At 48.0% G+C, this 16,192-nt stretch overlaps 1 protein-coding gene across 10 annotated transcripts in view; it reads left to right on the plus strand.

Moving 5' to 3' along the window:
• Positions 1–16,192, plus strand: part of ATXN2 (ataxin 2) — a 2,542,428-nt gene that overhangs the window by 53,467 nt on the left and 2,472,769 nt on the right. The window lies entirely within an intron of this gene.

Raw genomic sequence — 16,192 nt, forward strand, 5'->3', positions numbered from 1 at the left:
GATATCACCTCTTCACCTGTGTCTTTTTCAATACAATGGATTTCCCCAGAATAAGGCCCAGTCCACCACTTTTCCTCCTCTGATGCCCAGAACGTCTGCCTAACAGTCTCTCCTCTTAGATGGGATTCATTCCCACCCTTAAAGTGTGTTTCTTGCATAAACCGAACATTCAGGCGTAACTATCTAAAGTCCCTCAACATTAGCAAACTCTTGTGAGGCAAGTTGAGGCTCTTCACGTTCAATGTTCCATTATTAATGTCACCCATAACTCCTAAACTTTTTGTAAATCCACACCAATCTCAAAGCCCAGCAGTTATTCCCTGAATTTTATTCCAACACCGTAGCTAGATCTAACACCCCTCCCTCCCTCAAGGACCCCTCTTCACCATCCCTGCCTTGCAAACAACCCCTCCTAACCCTCCACCAACAGACCCACCTGCCACTACGTTCCCACCAAACAAACATAGTATTTCCAACACCCTCAAATCCCCAAGACACCCAGACATTGCTGTGTCACTAAGGAGGATGAAACGCCCACCCCACCCTGCACCACAAATAACTTGAACGTGCATTGTTTCATGATTTTGCCTTCACCTCACGCAGGGAACCATGTCCCCTTTCCAAAGAACCATGTGGACACCGCGACCCCACAGGATCAGTCCCATAAGTAATCCCAAATACTTGGTGAGGAAGCATTCATTTTCTGAAACCTTTCTGCCCCTGTCACTTCCTTTCATACCCTTGGTTGAGCAAAGGCCTTCTTAAATGTGTCTTCATCTGCCGTTGTTCCTCAGTAACAGGTTGTCGAGACTCGCCCTGTAGCTCATGCAGCACAAACTCCGCCTAGTCACTGTCCTTCACCTCTCATATCATGCACCCCATACTTCACAGATAGGGCAAACTGATAACTCCATCGGTATCATATTCCCTCCGATGCCAGGAAGTTGAGGGTATGGAATGGCAGGTCTTCAAAGAACTTAATAGAGGATCCCTTCCAATCAAAAGTACCCATGTCTCTCGCTTTCCGCAAGATGTCATGCTTGTAATATTTGGCCACCACCAACCTGTGCCTGAACCAGCTCCTCAGTGAATCCTCTCAAATTGAATTGTCCTGTTGCCTTCACCACTCAGTAATAGTATGCATATGGTCTACTAATTAAGCGCAAAAACATATTGCCTCAACAAGGAGGCATCAAGGCACTAAAAAAAAGTGGACAACTGACCCGCCACAGAACCAAAGAGCAAAAAAGGATCCCCCAAGGCCACCATACTTCCAGCTCATGGAGGAAATAAGAATGTCTTCAATTATGGCATACTCTAACTGCACCTCCATCCCTTGCAAATCCATAGGTAGAGAATTCCACAGGCGTACTACCTGAACAAAAAAGGGCAACGTCCCCATTTCACCCATCTGAAGATAGGGACTGGAAGTAGATTTGAGGAAGCGGATCTCAAACCTCTGCCAGGGGTATAAGGGAGCAGTTTAAAGGTAACAAAGTTGTCTGCAGAACCGTAGAGTGTCCAATGCACACTGTCTTGAACGTATTCCTTTTCCCCCTGGCAACCAGCACAGCGAGCACAAAATGGGCAAGATATGCTCTCTATAACTGGCTTTCACCAACACCCTTGCAGCAGCATTTTGAATTCTTTGATGTCGACTAATAGCTATTTTAGGCAATCCAAGGAACAGAGCATTACAATAGTCAAGCCAACTAGAAATAAGGGCATTATTTATTTGAATTGCTTGCGAAAATCCTCAAAACTCAGTTAATATTTAAGCAGCCTCAGGTGGAGAAAAAAAAAACACCCACTCAAAACTTGAGCAATCTGGCTCTCCAGCGATGGTGATGAGTCAAACCAGAAATCCAAGTTCCTCAAAAAGGAGGCCAAAATTGGGACCCAATGTCACACTTCGGCTGGCCCATACACAATACGTGTGCTGACTGTATAAGTAGAACATGCCAGCAGCTCGGTCTTCTGAACATTAAACATAAGATTGTTGAGGTGCATACATAAGCTACCCGCTCCAGGCATGATTTTAGCCTATTACCAACTTGCTCCTCGCCGAGCTGAAAGATGAGCCGAGTATCAGCATGAATATAAAAACAAACTCCAGTCAACCTCATTAATTGGGCCAATGTTCTTGTATATACATTGAAAAGAAGCATGCTTAAAGAGCAAGAAATATGTTTTGCACTAGATTCAAAAGGGGAACCTAGAACTACCTATGATCAGTCCGATACAAATGAGGCAAGCTTCTTTAGGGCACGATCTCTCACCCCCAGCCCATTTAGTCTGCGGAAGTTGTCTCAAATGCAGCAGATAAATCCAAAGAAATGAGCACCACCCCGATTAACTGCCAGTCTTGGGTCGTCAGCTGTTGACAAGACCACCAGTTCTGTGCTATGGCCTGGTCTAAAACATGCTTGAACAATATCCAGCCATTCCTGGACCTCTACATGTAGTTGTTTTGTAGCCAGACTCACCATTATCTTACCAACATAGGGCATAAGTGAAATTGGAGCATAATTTACACATGAATATTGTTTCAGCAAAGGGGTCATGGTAGCTTTTATAAGAATATCTGGAACTGTGCCCAAAGGAACTGTTAATAATTGGGCATAGCTCTTGTGCAATCACTTAACTGACTGCTTTCAAAATTCTTGCTGAACATGGGTCATATATGGAGCCAGAGGGTCTGCATTTCGTTATCACCTCAAGTAAGTGGGCTCGGCTAATTTCTCCCCTACTGTTGGCAAATCCGTAAAACCCTCCAGCCTATCCCGGGATAACGTCTCAGGTTCTAGTTCCCAGAATTCTTCATGGATTTTGTTAATTTTATCTAGCAAGAACTATGTTCTTCACTAAAATGTTGGGATGTTGTCTTTTTGATGGCCACCGGCTCACATACTTCATTCAACACTTTGAAGATTTTTTGGGGGGTTGTATTGGGGCTTCAGAAAATCAGAGTAATAGCTTCTCTTGCTTTCCTAATTTTTATTTTTCAAAATGTACCTTTATTGGCATGTCACATATCCCATTACAAATCGTCCTAAATCCTCTCCTCTAAAACCAACCCCCTTACTTACCCTCCCCCTACCTGTTTCCTTCCCACTCCCACTGCTCCTCCCCACCTCACCTCCATGCAGTGAGCACTAGTAGATTCCCATAGTTGTCAACCAGGGGTGTCGCCCCTTCTCTGGTCGGACAGTGCGAGGGCCTACATTGCAGCCATTTCTAAGTGGTTATCTTTTCCCCTGTGAACTCCCAAAATGCCAAGTAGAACATGGCTTTGTTATAACCGATAAGACCATCATGAACCCTTCTCCTCGGGGTCTCCTCCCCATTTCCCACTTATCTTCCATACCTCTCGAAAAAGGGAAGCCACAGGCTTTCAATATTGGACCGGATTCATCCAGAAGGTGCGTGAGATATTCCATGTCATATATGGCTCTGATCTTGGTCACCCACTCCCTTTACACCGGCATGTGCAGGTTTTCCACTTTTGGGCTAGGCAACATCTCGCTACCACCTTCACGATCTGCAGCAGATGTCCCTTTTCCTGCTCAGTTTCTTCTCCAACCATACCCCAAAGAGAAGGAGCCACAGCGAGGGCTCTCTGAATCCCAGCCACCCCTTTTATCCACAATAACCCTTCCCTCCAATATAGTTGTACCCCAGGGCAACCCCATCACATGTGGACGTAGTCCCTCTTCCCCTGGTGGCGTTTCCAGCAATGAGGCTCATATCCCTTGCACATCTTTGCTATTAGCCACCTGTGTATCAGCTTCTGGGCCTGGTGTCTGTATTGCAGGGAGATCGTAGAGCACACCACCCTCCTACACATCTGTGCCCATAGTGTATTGTCAGTGTCCTTCCCTAAATCCTGACCCCATTTGACCCTGGCTGGGGGGCGATCCCTAGATTCGCTAATATAATCGACCCATACAGCCCCGCAATGAGTCCCTTGGAACCTCTCCTTGTTATCAGGAGCTGCTCGAAGCCTGTCGGTTCCCTCATATTCTCGCCAGAACGGGTTTCCATCAGTGCCCCTTTTAGCTGTAGGTAGCGGAATGGCGATGTCTTTGTTGGGCCCAGAGCCCCCTCCAGCTGGCTTAGCGCAATATAGACGCCCTTGTCCCACATTTGCCTGGCTCTACTCAATCCCGCATTGTACCAGGACTGGAATGCCAATGGTTCTTCAATCCCCTCCCCCAGGGGTGGGGCCCAAAAACAACTCAAAGGCGATGGCCACGTGGTTGGCTTCCAGAAAGCGGGTGGTGTAGCAGCCTCCGTGGGATGCGAGATGTAGGCACCCATAACCACTCACCTAGGGAGACCGGGGGCATGATGGTGTTGTCCATCTGTACCCATTGTTTGTCAGAGAGAGGGTCCAGGTGGTAACAAGGATCGTGAGCTAAGTCGCTTTTGTAATAGGTCTCGAGATCCTGGGGGCCAACGCCACTTCCACTTTCGGTAAGGTCAGTGTCCAAATGCTACCCTGGGTTTTGCCCCTGCCCAGAGGAATTTCAGCGTTGCCGCCTTCACTTCGGTGAGGAAAGGGGGCGGGATCACCACTGGGAGCATTTGGAATAGGAATTTAGGTAGCACCACCGTTTTGATGCAGTTAAGATGTGCCATCCACGATAGCCCCAACCGCGCCCATCTCTCCATATCCCTTTTTACTGTTGCCCATAACGGCAGGAAGTTTACAAGGAAAAATTCATCATAGTGGTGCGTTACCCATATCCCTAGATAATGAAAAGGGTCTTCTCGCAACTGAAATGGCAGCCGCTCAGTATATGCCCTCTTGTCTCAGACAGCCCCCCTACCTCATAAGCCACCAGGTTGACTTTAAAACCCGATAGTTCCCCATATTGCGCCAGCCTACCAAGAAGGGTGGGGGACCGATAGCTCCTGCTTGATGTATAGCAGGGCATTGTCTGCAAAGAGGCTGACCTTGCACTAGATTCCCCCTAGCGTGCCTCGCTGTAGTGGGAAAGCTTGAGAGACACTCCCGTTAACCACCACCTAGGCTGTCGGGTTAGAGTATAGGACCGCCATCCATCCCTTCCATTTCGGGCCTATCCCTATGGCCGAGAGAACCTCCCCCATGAATGCCCAGATTGAAAGCCGCCTCCGCATCCAGCTCCGGCAGGCGCACACCCTCCTCCCTCACCTCCAGAGCATTAAGAACATGGAGCATCTTTTGCATGTTGTCCGCCCCCTGCCTGTGCATTACAAAACCGCCCAATCTGGATGAATCAATTTGGGCAGATGGGATTCCAGACGGGATGCAAGGATCCTGGCGAAAATGTTTGCGTCCATGTTGAGCAGGGAGATTTGCGTGCAAGAACCACACTCTGCCATCTTCCCTGGCTTCAGGATCACCTCGATCAAGGCCCAGAGAAACATTGGCGGCACCGTGCCCTCCTTTACAATAGAGTTAAATAAATAACTTTGCCAGGGGTGTCGCCAATAGGGATTGATGCCGCTTGTAGAAATCTGCTGTAAATCCATCCTCCCCCGGGGTCTTCCCGTTTTTGTCGTTGGATCGCTTGCAATACCTCTTCCCTCCTTACCTCCCCTTTGAGGGCCTTCCTCTCCTCCCAGTGTGTTTGGGAAGTTGTAGTTCAAGGTAGTCCTTCATCTCCTCTACTCCTACTTCCACCGGTTTAGTATATAGCTTCCGGAAATAGCCAGGAAACCGGGCCGCAATATCGTCCCCTCTATCCACCACATCTCCTTCGGGGCTCCACACATTGTCCACTCTTCTCTCCATCCTACGAGCCCTTACCCTGTTCGCATAATTGCCCCTGCCCTGTCTCCATGCTCGTAGTGCCTTTTGTTGTGTGAACCTTAGCCTCTTTGCCACCTCCATCAATGCTGTGCTCCTGCCTTTTTCTCTCATCTCACCCAGGATTTGTTCCTTGTCAGCGCCCTGCTGAGCCAGTTACGTACGCAGTGCTGCCAACTCTCCCCGGAGCCTGGCCTCAATCAACCCCCTCTCCCTCTAATTTCGTGACCCTTCAGCAAAGAGGAGTCCCCTGAATGTGGCCTTAGCTGCCTCCCACACAATTGCCATACTAGTCTCCCTATTGCCATTGACATCAAAATAGGCTTGCACCTCTTTCCCCAGGAACTCCTGGAATACTTGGTCCCTCAGTAAGGTGTTGTTACACCTCCAAGTGGAATTGCCCCCATGGTTTCGGTACCTTCTTACCTGTCCCCACCATCTCGTGGTCCGACCAAGTGATCACCTCAATTTTGGGTGCCCCACCTCATGTGGGGGCACCAAAAATTGAGGTGCAGGTCAAGTCTGGTGCAAATCTGTTGTGAGGGGAGAAGAAAGTATAACCCCCAGGTCCTGGGAAGTGACCCTGCCAGACATCAGCCCAATAATAGTCCTGCAGGAGATTACGGAAAGGCAATGTTCTCTCGTCCTGCCACTCTTGGTCCTCCTCCCTTTGCCGACCACCAATCTAACGCCGGGTCCGCAAACAGATTGAAGTCCCCCGCTCCCCCCAAGGTTGTGGGACCCTCTGCCCAGCCTCTCAAAAATCTTGTGCAGGAACCCCAACTGTCCTGCGTTGGGTGTGTATAGGGTAGCCAGTGTGATTCACGTTCCCTTAAAGTCCCTTTATCCCCAAAAACCGGCCTCCAAACCCCCTCTTGGTCGGGACCTCTGTCAACCCAAAGGGTTTCCCTAGTAGGATACCTAGCCCTTCCTTGCGGTCCCTGTGGCAAGCCTTGAAGTTCATGCTAATATCTTTACTCTTCATTGCAGATTACTCCCCCCCCCCCCCCCCCCTGCTTGCAGTGTCTCCTGCTAGAAAAGGACCGCCAATTGCTGTTTGTGGAACATGTTGCTGGTCAGTGATCTCTTATTTGGGGAGTTTAGCCCCTTCACATTCAGAGAGGCTATCTTAACCTCAGCCATTTCCCTTCCTCACCTTTCGCCAATTACCTTTCTCATGTTTCCATTGGCATCTCATCCATCCTGTCCACCATAGCCACTTCATTGATATCCCACCCTTACCCCTCCAGCCCCCCCTTCCCCAGCGGAGGTGTCCGACACTGCATCCTGGCCTTATTGGTCTTGACAGTCGAACCACCAGTGATGTCGGCCCTGTCCTAATTATCCTGTACAGTATGCCCTCAGCCCCTCATTCCTACCTGTGGCACCGAACCATCCACCCCACTGTCTCTTCAATCCTAATCCGCTACCCCCAGAGCCGGCTCTCAAACTTGTTGACTCTCATCGAGGTAGTAGTCCATGCCCCATCCCCATTTGAAAACCCTGCATCCCCCTCGATTTGTGACGTCCCACTGTCTCCCATCGATTTCACTCTTCTTTCATGGACCTTGGTGGGTCCCCTCTCTCCCCCACCGAATCACTGGAGCCTCTCCCTTTACGCTCAACACACACCACGTAAAACTCTGAACAATAACAACGAGGGGAACAGACCCCCAAAATTCAACCATTCCATACCTCCCACATTTTGTCCCCAACCTTAGTACCAACGGATATGTCTAACCAAATACCGGACCCAGGGTTTAACGACCCCTATAACACAAATAGCACTCCTTTTCATGTTCCCTCCTTTCCTGTGGAGGGGGTGTTTAAGTTTCAGAAATGTACTGGCCCCTGTCAATTTGCGCCTTCTGTGTTCAGTCTGTGGGCCTCGAACCTCTCTTCCTTCCACTGGGCCCCCCCCTCCGTGGCGATCCAGATGTGGTCCCGTAAGGTCTTCCGTGGCCCATTTAATGTCCTCCTCCAAGACCAAGTGATATCTCTATCCTCCCCATTCAAACAGTATCGGAAAGGGGTACCCCCACCTGTATCGCACCCCCTTCTCCTGTAGCCACCTAGTAAGGGGGGGCATACTTCTTGTGTCTCATGACAGTCTGGGCCAAGAGGTCCTGGTAATTGCTTGCTTGGAATCTCCATAGTCAGTAGTCCCCATTCGCCTTGCCTTCTTTAGGATTTTATCCTTGTCACGGTAGTAGTGTGTCCTCGCCAGCACCAAGGGAGCCCCTTATTTCCTCTGCCCGTACGATGCACCTGTTCCATGGCCACAGGCTCACCTTCCTTTGACCCTAGGACCATCCAAATGATCTCCTGGATTTTCTTGCCCAGTCCTGGTTCTCCTTCCTTCTCTTTTAGGCCCAAGAAACGGGGGTTGTTGCGCCTCTGTTTTCCATATCGTCCATTTTCAGACATATTTCCTCCTCCTTCCTTTCAATTTGCTGGAGGCGGACCTCAATCTGCAACTCCATCACCCCAAAGGAGGCTTGATTTACCTCTACCCCAGTCATTCGCTCCTCCAAAGTGTCCACCTTCGCTGCCAGATTTGCCACTTTGGCCATGTGATTTTGTATTCCCCGAATTTCCTCCAGGATCTTTTGGATATCACCTTTGATGGTGTGGATCTCCAATGAGCTCGGGTGTTGTCCTCCGTCTCCCTTGGTCTCAACCATGTCACCTTCTCCGGGGTACTGAAACTACGACAGTGCTGCTTTCCAGCTCATCTGCCTGGCTTGTACCCCCAGCCGTGTCATTCTTCGGCTCCTTTCCAGTTGCACTTCAAGCGGTGGTCCTCTTAGCTCCCTCTGCGCACCCCAGTTTATTTGCGTGACTCTCAACCGCTACACTCTACAGGGTTTTCCTCCCCCCTCCCCCACACTGCACTGTGCTGGGCCTCTGGTGCCTCAGTCTAGGGCCACTCCTTGTGCTACCACTGCGTCACATTGGTGGTCTGACCCACACCCCTGCTTGCTTCTGTCTGTTTCACTGGTTGATGGTGCCCTGCTCCCTTTCCAACACGCTCTGTCTTTCCACACACCAAACCATGTGTCAGCCTTTGGAGCAGGCCCCTCTCCAGCCAGAGTTTACAGTGCCTCCTTCAGTGTCTCCAGTTGGCGGGGTTCCCCAAGCACTGTGTACTATGTCCCTGGAAGTCCTATGGTCCTTTTGGGCCTCCCTGAATGTGCAGGTGTGTCCTCAAGCAAGGCAGTGGGAAGATGGACCCTACTGCGCCCCAGCCGTGCGCTGTACCTGATTCTGGGTGTGCACTGTGGGGGAAGGGGATGTGGGTGGTTTCCCTCCAGCTTCGCGTGTTGTTCTCCCTGTCAGTGCCAGCCCAGTAGCAGCCCTTGGGGTTCCATGGGGGCCCACTCCAGTGTTGCAGGCCAGTTCGCCTCACTGCTTCTCTGTAAGGGGGGCCTTCTAAGCATTTCCTGTGAGCACTGCCTCCTCCTCTGTAGTGTCGGGGTCCTTCAGCCTCCTGTTGGCTCTCGGGGCAGCTCCACGCCTCCTCGCCTGGGGTCTTTGCCTGCTACCTCGGGGACACTCAGGACCACTTATGGGTGCCCCTCACCTCTGTGCTTGCCAGTGGGGGTTTTGGATGGCCCTGAGACAGGCCGTGCCGTGACTCTGCTCATGTGCAGTTTTCCAACAGCTCCGTATCGCCTTCCGAAAGGTGTCAGTTTCATTTTGCACAACGTATTGTACTGCCTTCGCTTTACCCTCCCCCTCATCCATGTAATGAGGAGGAGAGACTACATCGGCTAGACCCGAAAAGGGCACTAAGCTACTACATTTCAAGGATTACAAGTATTCGCCAAGATGATCAACTTTTCATTGGTTATGCTGGCCAAAGACTGAGCATGGCAGTCACAAAACAAACACATGATGGGTTGCAATGTGCATAACTGTTAACGGGCAAAGATTTACCCGTAGGTCTGAGGGTGCATTCCACTATAGGGGTGGCTGCTTCTTCAGCTCTGGAAAGAGGTGTGCCGGTGTAAGACATTTGTAGAGGGGAAATCTGGTCGTCCCTTCACACGTTCGGTACATATTACTGTGTAGATTCCTTTTCAGGAGAGGAAGGCAAATTTGGCAAGGCTGTCCTCCATTATATAAACAAATAGGCAAATTCTTGGCATCCACCTCCTAAGTCAAACTGCTTTGGGAGTCTATCAAAGATGAGGAATTTGTGGGAGGTCACAATCCATTCGAAGAACAAGTTACTTACCCGTGGTAACGTCCTTTGACTAGATGTTCCTCCCACGTATTACTCATCGCCCTCCCCTCGATCTCCTCTTGCCTGCCTAGAATTTGTGTCTTACACCTTCCTTTCTCTGAACGTTAAGATTGTCTCATCCTGTGACGTAGCATGCAAGTTAAAGAGAGTAAAACTAACTGAGTTAATGGTCAGCACGCATGCTTCATATACTAGCGTCAACGCCACGAGGTATGCTACCGAGGATATCTAGGATCAAGACTTGATGACGCTTGACCCCATGGAGAAAAAAAAATCCAAAGCAAGCTGCAAGCAGACTTTAATATCAAAGATGAGGAATATGTAAGAGGAACATCCAGTCGAAAGAACATTACCACGGGTAAGTAACTTGTTCTTCGAATGGATTTTGTCTTCCAACGTATTCCTCATCTTTGACATATAATGTCCAGCTTTGGCTGCTTTGGCAGATGGCGCCCTGCGTCGATGGAGTCAATGTCCCTCGAAGGACTCCTTTGAGTGTGACGTCATTCAATGTTAGAAGTAGCACACACGGCACCCATTGGCCCCAGTTCCGTTTTTCCGCAAACGTTTTTGCTTCATGAAACTCGGCACGCCTCATACTTCTGAAGTACTACTGTTATCAACTTTTTTGACAGTGTCTTTGTCTTCTACCCTGACAAATCGTTGTTCTGGGTTTAAGAAATTTAAGGAGTGCGGCTCCAAGTTGTCGATTACAGATCTGTCTGTCTGTGGTGCCTGGGCGAGGGCCACAAGACTGATACCTGCTCAAAATGTTACTCCATGACAGGGAAGGCCTGGTGAGAATGACAAAGGAAGTTAAAGGTAGGACCAGGTGTTCAAGTCCTGTAAATCCTGTCCGGCTCGTGTGCCCTTGAGCCAGGGTTCATGGCGTGATCCACATCGAGGGCCCTCGAGACAAGTTGTCAAAGGATCACTCGAGACGGAGAGAGAGTTCAAGGTCTCCGTCGTGATCTTCGAAGCCCTCAATGCAGTCTGTGCCCATTGGGTCTTCGTTGTCGACGCCAAAGCTGTCTACGCTGGTGGTCCCTAGTTTACCGGCTCAGTCACCAAGTCCTGTTGACCCACCAAGGAAGATTCTGGCTAAATCTAAGTCGACACCTTCAACACTTTCTAAGCCTTTGAGCAGGGAGAGCAGTCTCCCATGAGTGGCAACTAGCTCAGGAATTACTTCGAGATCTTCGCCCTTTGGGGAACCCCTCAAGTGGATCAGTTTGCGACCGGTGTCAACCAGAAGTGCGAACTGTAATGTTCAAGGGAATTTCCTCCGAGAGGAGTTCCAGGAGATGCATTTGTTGTGGATTGGGAATTCCCACTGGTGCGTTTCCTCCAGTCCCCGTCATTCCTCAAGTAATCGGGAGGTTCGGGAACCTCATGATCCTCATTGCCCCCGATTGGGCCAGGAGAGCGTGGTACCTGGACCTTATTGATATGCCCATCTGTCTTCCAATACGTCTTCCATAAATGGAGAATCTTCTCTCGCGAGAGGAGGGTTGGGTTCTCCATCCAGCGGTCAATTCTCTCCACCTTCACGCTTGGTTTCGGAAAGGTTGAGGTACAAGAATTGGGACCTCCCAGATGACGTGATGGAGGTGTTGCTTTCGGCCAGACGGCCAGCAATGAAGTCTCTGTACCGTTGCTGTTGAAATAAGTTTTGTGACTGGTGCAGAGACAAGAATGTTGATCTTTTTCAGTGTACGACACCGGATGTTCTATCCTTTCTGCTTTCATTGGTACCAATAAGGGTTACCTGGCAGCGCTTTCGATTTTTAAGCGCTGTTCTGAGGAATGTTCCTATTTTAAAATCCCTCTGGTCACTCAGTTTCTAAAAGGGCTCACAAATGTGTTCCAGCCTTCTACATTTCAAGTTCCAGTTTGGGGACCTCAACCTGGGTTTAAAATTTCTGATGGGTGCTCCTTTTGAACCCTTGCACTCATGTCCAATGAGGTTGTTGACCTTTAAGACTATACTTTTAGTTGCTCTCACATCTGCAAGTGAGCAAGTTACGAGCACTTTCTTCCAAGCCACTCTTTACTATATTGCACAAGGACAGGGTTGTTTTGAGGGTGAAACCCTCCTTGTTTCATAAGGGTATTTCGGACTTTCACCTACGGCTGAAAATTGTGCTACCAGCATTCTACCCTCCTCTGCATCCTAGTAAGGAGGAGGAAGGGCCACATCGGTTGGACTCTAGGAGAGTGCTGAGCTTTTTCGATTTCCAGGATGTCCAAATTGAGAGTGGACGATTAGCTCTTTGTAGGGTACACAGGACACAGACTGGGCCAGGCTGTTTCCAAACAGACCTTGTCTGTGAATCATCCTCGCTATTTCTGAATGCTAAAGGCTGGCAGGCAAGAATCCTCCTGAGGGTTTGCATGCCCATTCCACCTGGGGCATGGCCACCTTGACTGCCCTGCAGAGAGGGATCCCTCTTAAGAACATCTGTGATGCAGCAACGTGGTCATCTATACACACGTTTACTAGGCATTACTCTCTGGATACTTCCCACGTTCAGTATGTTGCTTTTGGCAAGGCAGTTCTTTATTCTGCCCTCAAAGTTCTGCATGTCTAAATTATTCTCCCTCCTCCTATCATGGATACTGCTTTGGGAGTCTGTCAAAGATGAGGAATACATTGGAGGATGCAATCCATTCGAAGAACAAGTTACTTACTCCTGGTAATGTTCTTTTGACTGGACGTTCCCCCAACATATTCCTCTTCGACCTCCCAACCTACCCCTCTGTAGAATTTCCCATGCTATTTCAGCTTTCGTTCCCACAAGGCGGAGTACTGTCCTGCCTGTATTTATGGGTGCTTCCGATACACAAGGCGGGAAAAACAGAACTGAGGCCAACGGACGCCGTGTCTGCTACTTCTAACATCAGATGACGTCGTCGTCGACGGAGGCCTTAGAGGTATATCAACTTGACACAGGGCGCCCTCTGCCGAAAATATTTACGAAGTTGGAAATTACATGTCAAAGATGAGGAATATGTTGGAGGAACATCCAGTCGAAAGAACGTTACCAGGGCTAAGTAACGTCTTCTCCCCCATTTAGCCACATAGAGGTTAAATAACCGGGGCGCTAAAACGCACCCCTGCTTCAAACCCCTTTTGGTAGACCTCGGAGAAGAGTCATCCCCATCTTGCGAGGGACCGACAGTAACAGTTGTATTCGTGTATAGGGCCTTAATGAAATGCAACAGGTATTTGTCTATGCCCCAACTTTCTAGTTGACTAGACAAAATGTGGCAGTTGACACAATCAAATGTTGTCGAATAATAGACCAAGCATATGAAGAGGTCCTGGTCAGTCCCCCGTAATACATCCGCTGCTAACGGGCGTAAGGCACACATGGCCTGTATGGTGGAGTAGCCCTTTCTAAATACCAATTGTCGGGGGGTTTTAACAATTGTCTGTCACTTGCACATTTATTAAGTCGTTGCAACAGACTAGTTGCAAAAGATTTGCTGCTGGTATCTAGCATGGCTAGTAATCTAAAATTGTTAGTCTGTACTGGAGCCACGTATGTGGATTGGAATCAGCTCAGGGAGCACTCCAGTTAGATATATTTTAGTGTACATTTCTTGCAAGACTCTGGCTCCGGTTTTGATTTCAATACTACATTGTCTAGGAGATTTTAGTCTTGCCAAATGTCAGGAATGCCCCTAATTTCTATGTTTAGAACTGGACCGCCCATCTAAGTTTACATTTCACATGTTTTACTCCCAATAGAGACCTTTTTCGTGCGCCCTCCAAGCTTCTTCTGCTATAGCAAAATTGTCCTTGCGGGCCATTGCAGCCAAGTAGGTCCAATAGAAGTACCAGAATTTCGGTGAGTCAGTTCTGCGAATCAGCCCATAGGCCATTTTCCAATTGGCTGATGCGTTTCTTTGACTGCGCAGTCAGTTCTTATATTTAGTAGATATAACCCCAATCTTAATTTTTTGCTCTTGGAAAATGAGGCTCTTATTTCTCTTAATCGACCCCACCTTCTTGCGCAACATACACTTGTCAATATGAATCAAATATTCTAGGGTAACTCTTACCTTGTACAGTCATCTTCCCTGCCATGTAAAGTCAGGGCTTAATTAATGTACACAATTCCCCGAAGTCGTCATTAGTGTTTTAGTACTTATGTCCCGGGGAGCGGGCCATACGTGCTATATAATCATTCACCGTTTTAGATTGGCCTCAGACCGCACAACTTTTACCGTGAGGATTAACTGACACTTTTCCCAATACAGCTTTCTTGTTTAAAGGTGGCCATCATTATTGCGTGATTGTTCACTGGAGTAAATGCAATTTCGTACATCAATACTTTACAATGCACAGAGATTGTGAGAAATTTACTGTCCAAACTTGAAGTGCTACGAGTATTAATCCACATAACCACCTCAAGCAGAGTATCATGTTTACTTGGTAACAATGGCAAGATGTTAAATTCCAATAATACTTCTGACCACCTCTGTCCCTTCTGTATCAATACTCTGGCATGTTTTGAAAGCATTCTCCATTGAGTATCTATCTGATGCCGCTTACCAAATGAATACAGTGTGCATTAGTCACCAGCTATATTTCTAATCCCTTTGGGATTTTATTTTTTTATAGCTTCCATGTGGACAATGTAGTTTACCCATTTTAACAATGAAGTGGTTTATGTTCCATGAGGGGGGGGGGGGTGATAAACATTTAATATTAAAGTGCTGCTATTCCAATCGAAGAAGTTCTTAATTTCCACTGCTAAGCTCTCATAACCTTGCCGAAGGCCTATACATAGGCAGACATTAGGTCTCCCCTTCAAAACTTTGATGGCAGGTTGAAAAATAATTGGTAGCCGTCCATTGAAAAGGTTGACATCAAACAAGTTTCTTCTAACATATGAATGTCGGTCCTGGAGAGTGCAGCACAACCTATGGGATGTGTAGTGATAGGACAAGGCCCAATTCAGGACGAACCGGCTGTCAGTATCAAGGCTGTTCAGCCGTTGAAGACCAGTACTTGTTAGGCAGAGTATGCGGAGTCAATTTAGTTTGTTGACCTCGATAGCACATCCTTTTATGTGGCCAAGCAGATTTCATTGCTGGTTTTCCCTGCGTGGTGAACACTGCTGTCTTGAATCGATCCCCCTCAAGGGAGCCATGGACACATTGCATACAGTCGCCCCTAGTATTTAATTCCTCAGTAAATTGCATAAGTCTTTCCACGACCATACAACTGGCGCACTTTATTACCACCTAGTTAGATTGACTGTATCGTGGGTAATTTAACCCTTTCAATGTCTTATGATGTCATGGCATACAACGCTTAAATTTGTTGGAACAGTAGCATCAGATTTCCTCTGTTCAAGAGTAGACTGACTGGTAGGCGCAATTTCCTCGATACAAATGCACCGCAAGTATTATGCTGGGGTTTTAGATGGTTTACCATTATGCTGTTTGTAGCAATGTGCACATGAAAATTGACTATCTTCATGCAAAGCTTGTAAGGGGCCTGATAAATCCTTGGCCATTGTCTGGATGTGCAAAAGGCTTGAGTCAGCTCATTATCAAAGGTGGGCGTAAGTGTTGCTCTTAGTCTTTGTTCTCATTTGTCATCTAGGTAGATTTGCTGGTCTTGGTCAATCTACAATGTATACCCATGCCAGTTTTTGTCTGTTGCCCCCTGATAACTTGAACTTTGTCTCTTTGTTCACATTTGTTTGCGCCTTTCATTACTGGCATATGTGAATCCATCTCCTCAGGAAATTGTAGCCATTTATCCAGCATACCAATTATTCGCTTGGGCTGATTATTTTCTCCAGCAATATTCTGGGGGTTGGCTCTTGCGCTTCACTGATGTCACATTTTTGTTTTTGTTAGGAATCACTGCCAGTGCTGATGCATTATTGGGTGTTTACTCCACTATCCATTTTTTATGTTTAGACAATTGTTTAGTTTTATTTCTCTTTCTACTTTTCTGTAGCCTTTTTGTATGGTTGTTCAATGGTGGGGTCCAAGCACCGGGAGATTTATGGCTTGCAGTTTATTTTAATTTTTGTAACGTGCCACTTGCCCGTAGGTCTCAGGGCGCACAGAAAACGGGACAAGACAAACTACAAAGGCAAAAAAACAATAATTCCAAAGGT

The sequence above is a fragment of the Ambystoma mexicanum genome, chromosome 10 (assembly GCF_040938575.1).
Source record: "Ambystoma mexicanum isolate Mex_15411 chromosome 10, UKY_AmexF1_1, whole genome shotgun sequence".
Classification (NCBI taxonomy): Eukaryota; Metazoa; Chordata; class Amphibia; order Caudata; family Ambystomatidae; genus Ambystoma; species Ambystoma mexicanum.